Below are 7,876 nucleotides of genomic sequence, written 5' to 3' on the forward strand. Positions count from 1 at the left end.
TTACCGTTTTGGCCAAAATCGAATTTTAGCGAAAAAACTCGATTTTCGGTTAAGCGTCAAATCTTTATTTGAGCGAAATCGACGATTTCCTACGGTAGAAGTGCTCAGATGTTGCACGTGAGTCTATAGCCGAAACGGCATCAAAATTCGTTAAGAAATGACAAAGTTACGGTTTTGGCCAAAATCGCATTTTAGCGAAAAAACTAGATTTTCGGTTAAGCGTCAAATCTTTATTTGAGCGAAATCGACGATTTCCTACGGTAGAAGTGCTCAGATGTTGCACGTGAGTCTATAGCCGAAACGGCATCAAAATTCGTTAAGAAATGACAAAGTTACCGTTTTGGCCAAAATCGCATTTTAGCAAAAAAACTCGATTTTCGGTTAAGCGTCAAATCTTTATTTGAGCGAAATCGACGATTTCCTACGGTAGAAGTGCTCAGATGTTGCACGTGAGTCTATAGCCGAAACGGCATCAAAATTCGTTAAGAAATGACAAAGTTGCCGTTTTGGCCAAAATCGCATTTTAGCGAAAAAACTAGATTTTCGGTTAAGCGTCAAATCTTTATTTGAGCGAAATCGACGATTTCCTACGGTAGAAGTGCTCAGATGTTGCACGTGAGTCTATAGCCGAAACGGCATCAAAATTCGTTAAGAAATGACAAAGTTACCGTTTTGGCCAAAATCGCATTTTAGCAAAAAAACTCGATTTTCGGTGCGTCAAATCTTTATTTGAGCGAAATCGACGATTTCCTACGGTAGAAGTGCTCAGATGTTGCACGTGAGTCTATAGCCGAAACGGCATCAAAATTCGTTAAGAAATGACAAAGTTACCGTTTTGGCCAAAATCGAATTTTAGCGAAAAAACTCGATTTTCGGTTAAGCGTCAAATCTTTATTTGAGCGAAATCGACGATTTCCTACGGTAGAAGTGCTCAGATGTTGCACGTGAGTCTATAGCCGAAACGGCATCAAAATTCGTTAAGAAATGACAAAGTTACCGTTTTGGCCAAAATCGAATTTTAGCGAAAAAACTCGATTTTCGGTTAAGCGTCAAATCTTTATTTGAGCGAAATCGACGATTTCCTACGGTAGAAGTGCTCAGATGTTGCACGTGAGTCTATAGCCGAAACGGCATCAAAATTCGTTAAGAAATGACAAAGTTACCGTTTTGGCCAAAATCGAATTTTAGCGAAAAAACTCGATTTTCGGTTAAGGGTCAAATCTTTATTTGAGCGAAATCGACGATTTCCTACGGTAGAAGTGCTCAGATGTTGCACGTGAGTCTATAGCCGAAACGGCATCAAAATTCGTTAAGAAATGACAAAGTTACCGTTTTGGCCAAAATCGCATTTTAGCAAAAAAACTCGATTTTCGGTGCGTCAAATCTTTATTTGAGCGAAATCGACGATTTCCTACGGTAGAAGTGCTCAGATGTTGCACGTGAGTCTATAGCCGAAACGGCATCAAAATTCGTTAAGAAATGACAAAGTTACCGTTTTGGCCAAAATCGCATTTTAGCGAAAAAACTCGATTTTCGGTTAAGCGTCAAATCTTTATTTGAGCGAAATCGACGATTTCCTACGGTAGAAGTGCTCAGATGTTGCACGTGAGTCTATAGCCGAAACGGCATCAAAATTCGTTAAGAAATGACAAAGTTACCGTTTTGGCCAAAATCGCATTTTAGCAAAAAAACTCGATTTTCGGTGCGTCAAATCTTTATTTGAGCGAAATCGACGATTTCCTACGGTAGAAGTGCTCAGATGTTGCACGTGAGTCTATAGCCGAAACGGCATCAAAATTCGTTAAGAAATGACAAAGTTACCGTTTTGGCCAAAATCGCATTTTAGCGAAAAAACTCGATTTTCGGTTAAGCGTCAAATCTTTATTTGAGCGAAATCGACGATTTCCTACGGTAGAAGTGCTCAGATGTTGCACGTGAGTCTATAGCCGAAACGGCATCAAAATTCGTTAAGAAATGACAAAGTTACCGTTTTGGCCAAAATCGAATTTTAGCGAAAAAACTCGATTTTCGGTTAAGCGTCAAATCTTTATTTGAGCGAAATCGACGATTTCCTACGGTAGAAGTGCTCAGATGTTGCACGTGAGTCTATAGCCGAAACGGCATCAAAATTCGTTAAGAAATGACAAAGTTACCGTTTTGGCCAAAATCGCATTTTAGCAAAAAAACTCGATTTTTGGTTAAGTGTCAAATCTTTATTTGAGCGAAATCGACGATTTCCTACGGTAGAAGTGCTCAGATGTAGCACGTGAGTCTATAGCCGAAACGGCATCAAAATTCGTTAAGAAATGACAAAGTTACGGTTTTGGCCAAAATCGCATTTTAGCGAAAAAACTAGATTTTCGGTTAAGCGTCAAATCTTTATTTGAGCGAAATCGACGATTTCCTACGGTAGAAGTGCTCAGATGTTGCACGTGAGTCTATAGCCGAAACGGCATCAAAATTCGTTAAGAAATGACAAAGTTACCGTTTTGGCCAAAATCGCATTTTAGCAAAAAAACTCGATTTTCGGTTAAGCGTCAAATCTTTATTTGAGCGAAATCGACGATTTCCTACGGTAGAAGTGCTCAGATGTTGCACGTGAGTCTATAGCCGAAACGGCATCAAAATTCGTTAAGAAATGACAAAGTTGCCGTTTTGGCCAAAATCGCATTTTAGCGAAAAAACTAGATTTTCGGTTAAGCGTCAAATCTTTATTTGAGCGAAATCGACGATTTCCTACGGTAGAAGTGCTCAGATGTTGCACGTGAGTCTATAGCCGAAACGGCATCAAAATTCGTTAAGAAATGACAAAGTTACCGTTTTGGCCAAAATCGCATTTTAGCGAAAAAACTCGATTTTCGGTTAAGCGTCAAATCTTTATTTGAGCGAAATCGACGATTTCCTACGGTAGAAGTGCTCAGATGTTGCACGTGAGTCTATAGCCGAAACGGCATCAAAATTCGTTAAGAAATGACAAAGTTACCGTTTTGGCCAAAATCGCATTTTAGCAAAAAAACTCGATTTTTGGTGCGTCAAATCTTTATTTGAGCGAAATCGACGATTTCCTACGGTAGAAGTGCTCAGATGTTGCACGTGAGTCTATAGCCGAAACGGCATCAAAATTCGTTAAGAAATGACAAAGTTACCGTTTTGGCCAAAATCGCATTTTAGCGAAAAAACTCGATTTTCGGTTAAGCGTCAAATCTTTATTTGAGCGAAATCGACGATTTCCTACGGTAGAAGTGCTCAGATGTTGCACGTGAGTCTATAGCCGAAACGGCATCAAAATTCGTTAAGAAATGACAAAGTTACCGTTTTGGCCAAAATCGAATTTTAGCGAAAAAACTCGATTTTCGGTTAAGCGTCAAATCTTTATTTGAGCGAAATCGACGATTTCCTACGGTAGAAGTGCTCAGATGTTGCACGTGAGTCTATAGCCGAAACGGCATCAAAATTCGTTAAGAAATGACAAAGTTACCGTTTTGGCCAAAATCGCATTTTAGCAAAAAAACTCGATTTTCGGTTAAGTGTCAAATCTTTATTTGAGCGAAATCGACGATTTCCTACGGTAGAAGTGCTCAGATGTAGCACGTGAGTCTATAGCCGAAACGGCATCAAAATTCGTTAAGAAATGACAAAGTTACGGTTTTGGCCAAAATCGCATTTTAGCGAAAAAACTAGATTTTCGGTTAAGCGTCAAATCTTTATTTGAGCGAAATCGACGATTTCCTACGGTAGAAGTGCTCAGATGTTGCACGTGAGTCTATAGCCGAAACGGCATCAAAATTCGTTAAGAAATGACAAAGTTACCGTTTTGGCCAAAATCGCATTTTAGCGAAAAAACTCGATTTTCGGTTAAGCGTCAAATCTTTATTTGAGCGAAATCGACGATTTCCTACGGTAGAAGTGCTCAGATGTTGCACGTGAGTCTATAGCCGAAACGGCATCAAAATTCGTTAAGAAATGACAAAGTTACCGTTTTGGCCAAAATCGAATTTTAGCGAAAAAACTCGATTTTCGGTTAAGCGTCAAATCTTTATTTGAGCGAAATCGACGATTTCCTACGGTAGAAGTGCTCAGATGTTGCACGTGAGTCTATAGCCGAAACGGCATAAAAATTCGTTAAGAAATGACAAAGTTACCGTTTTGGCCAAAATCGCATTTTAGCAAAAAAACTCGATTTTCGGTGCGTCAAATCTTTATTTGAGCGAAATCGACGATTTCCTACGGTAGAAGTGCTCAGATGTTGCACGTGAGTCTATAGCCGAAACGGCATCAAAATTCGTTAAGAAATGACAAAGTTACCGTTTTGGCCAAAATCGCATTTTAGCAAAAAAACTCGATTTTCGGTGCGTCAAATCTTTATTTGAGCGAAATCGACGATTTCCTACGGTAGAAGTGCTCAGATGTTGCAAGTGAGTCTATAGCCGAAACGGCATCAAAATTCGTTAAGAAATGACAAAGTTACCGTTTTGGCCAAAATCGAATTTTAGCGAAAAAACTCGATTTTCGGTTAAGCGTCAAATCTTTATTTGAGCGAAATCGACGATTTCCTACGGTAGAAGTGTTCAGATGTTGCACGTGAGTCTATAGCCGAAACGGCATCAAAATTCGTTAAGAAATGACAAAGTTACCGTTTTGGCCAAAATCGCATTTTAGCGAAAAAACTCGATTTTCGGTGCGTCAAATCTTTATTTGAGCGAAATCGACGATTTCCTACGGTAGAAGTGCTCAGATGTTGCACGTGAGTCTATAGCCGAAACGGCATCAAAATTCGTTAAGAAATGACAAAGTTACCGTTTTGGCCAAAATCGAATTTTAGCGAAAAAACTCGATTTTCGGTTAAGCGTCAAATCTTTATTTGAGCGAAATCGACGATTTCCTACAGTAGAAGTGCTCAGATGTTGCACGTGAGTCTATAGCCGAAACGGCATCAAAATTCGTTAAGAAATGACAAAGTTACCGTTTTGGCCAAAATCGCATTTTAGCGAAAAAACTCGATTTTCGGTTAAGCGTCAAATCTTTATTTGAGCGAAATCGACGATTTCCTACGGTAGAAGTGCTCAGATGTTGCACGTGAGTCTATAGCCGAAACGGCATCAAAATTCGTTAAGAAATGACAAAGTTACCGTTTTGGCCAAAATCGCATTTTAGCGAAAAAACTCGATTTTCGGTTAAGCGTCAAATCTTTATTTGAGCGAAATCGACGATTTCCTTCGGTAGAAGTGCTCAGATGTTGCACGTGAGTCTATAGCCGAAACGGCATCAAAATTCGTTAAGAAATGACAAAGTTACCGTTTTGGCCAAAATCGCATTTTAGCAAAAAAACTCGATTTTCGGTGCGTCAAATCTTTATTTGAGCGAAATCGACGATTTCCTACGGTAGAAGTGCTCAGATGTTGCACGTGAGTCTATAGCCGAAACGGCATCAAAATTCGTTAAGAAATGACAAAGTTACCGTTTTGGCCAAAATCGCATTTCAGCGAAAAAACTCGATTTTCGGTTAAGCGTCAAATCTTTATTTGAGCGAAATCGACGATTTCCTACGGTAGAAGTGCTCAGATGTTGCACGTGAGTCTATAGCCGAAACGGCATCAAAATTCGTTAAGAAATGACAAAGTTACCGTTTTGGCCAAAATCGCATTTTAGCGAAAAAACTCGATTTTCGGTTAAGCGTCAAATCTTTATTTGAGCGAAATCGACGATTTCCTACGGTAGAAGTGCTCAGATGTTGCACGTGAGTCTATAGCCGAAACGGCATCAAAATTCGTTAAGAAATGACAAAGTTACCGTTTTGGCCAAAATCGCATTTTAGCAAAAAAACTCGATTTTCGGTGCGTCAAATCTTTATTTGAGCGAAATCGACGATTTCCTACGGTAGAAGTGCTCAGATGTTGCACGTGAGTCTATAGCCGAAACGGCATCAAAATTCGTTAAGAAATGACAAAGTTACCGTTTTGGCCAAAATCGAATTTTAGCGAAAAAACTCGATTTTCGGTTAAGCGTCAAATCTTTATTTGAGCGAAATCGACGATTTCCTACGGTAGAAGTGCTCAGATGTTGCACGTGAGTCTATAGCCGAAACGGCATCAAAATTCGTTAAGAAATGACAAAGTTACCGTTTTGGCCAAAATCGCATTTTAGCGAAAAAACTCGATTTTCGGTTAAGCGTCAAATCTTTATTTGAGCGAAATCGACGATTTCCTACGGTAGAAGTGCTCAAATGTTGCACGTGAGTCTATAGCCGAAACGGCATCAAAATTCGTTAAGAAATGACAAAGTTACCGTTTTGGCCAAAATCGCATTTTAGCGAAAAAACTCGATTTTCGGTTAAGCGTCAAATCTTTATTTGAGCGAAATCGACGATTTCCTACGGTAGAAGTGCTCAGATGTTGCACGTGAGTCTATAGCCGAAACGGCATCAAAATTCGTTAAGAAATGACAAAGTTACCGTTTTGGCCAAAATCGCATTTTAGCGAAAAAACTCGATTTTCGGTTAAGCGTCAAATCTTTATTTGAGCGAAATCGACGATTTCCTACGGTAGAAGTGCTCAGATGTTGCACGTGAGTCTATAGCCGAAACGGCATCAAAATTTGTTAAGAAATGACAAAGTTACCGTTTTGGCCAAAATCGCATTTTAGCAAAAAAACTCGATTTTCGGTGCGTCAAATCTTTATTTGAGCGAAATCGACGATTTCCTACGGTAGAAGTGCTCAGATGTTGCACGTGAGTCTATAGCCGAAACGGCATCAAAATTCGTTAAGAAATGACAAAGTTACCGTTTTGGCCAAAATCGCATTTTAGCGAAAAAACTCGATTTTCGGTTAAGCGTCAAATCTTTATTTGAGCGAAATCGACGATTTCCTACGGTAGAAGTGCTCAGATGTTGCACGTGAGTCTATAGCCGAAACGGCATCAAAATTCGTTAAGAAATGACCAAGTTACCGTTTTGGCCAAAATCGCATTTTAGCGAAAAAACTCGATTTTCGGTTAAGCGTCAAATCTTTATTTGAGCGAAATCGACGATTTCCTACGGTAGAAGTGCTCAGATGTTGCACGTGAGTCTATAGCCGAAACGGCATAAAAATTCGTTAAGAAATGACAAAGTTACCGTTTTGGCCAAAATCGCATTTTAGCAAAAAAACTCGATTTTCGGTGCGTCAAATCTTTATTTGAGCGAAATCGACGATTCCTACGGTAGAAGTGCTCAGATGTTGCACGTGAGTCTATAGCCGAAACGGCATCAAAATTCGTTAAGAAATGACAAAGTTACCGTTTTGGCCAAAATCGCATTTTAGCAAAAAAACTCGATTTTCGGTGCGTCAAATCTTTATTTGAGCGAAATCGACGATTTCCTACGGTAGAAGTGCTCAGATGTTGCACGTGAGTCTATAGCCGAAACGGCATCAAAATTCGTTAAGAAATGACAAAGTTACCGTTTTGGCCAAAATCGAATTTTAGCGAAAAAACTCGATTTTCGGTTAAGCGTCAAATCTTTATTTGAGCGAAATCGACGATTTCCTACGGTAGAAGTGTTCAGATGTTGCACGTGAGTCTATAGCCGAAACGGCATCAAAATTCGTTAAGAAATGACAAAGTTACCGTTTTGGCCAAAATCGCATTTTAGCGAAAAAACTCGATTTTCGGTGCGTCAAATCTTTATTTGAGCGAAATCGACGATTTCCTACGGTAGAAGTGCTCAGATGTTGCACGTGAGTCTATAGCCGAAACGGCATCAAAATTCGTTAAGAAATGACAAAGTTACCGTTTTGGCCAAAATCGAATTTTAGCGAAAAAACTCGATTTTCGGTTAAGCGTCAAATCTTTATTTGAGCGAAATCGACGATTTCCTACGGTAGAAGTGCTCAGATGTTG

The sequence above is a fragment of the Ascidiella aspersa genome, chromosome 5, assembly GCF_963924565.1.
Source record: "Ascidiella aspersa chromosome 5, kaAscAspe10.2, whole genome shotgun sequence".
Classification (NCBI taxonomy): domain Eukaryota; kingdom Metazoa; phylum Chordata; class Ascidiacea; order Phlebobranchia; family Ascidiidae; genus Ascidiella; species Ascidiella aspersa.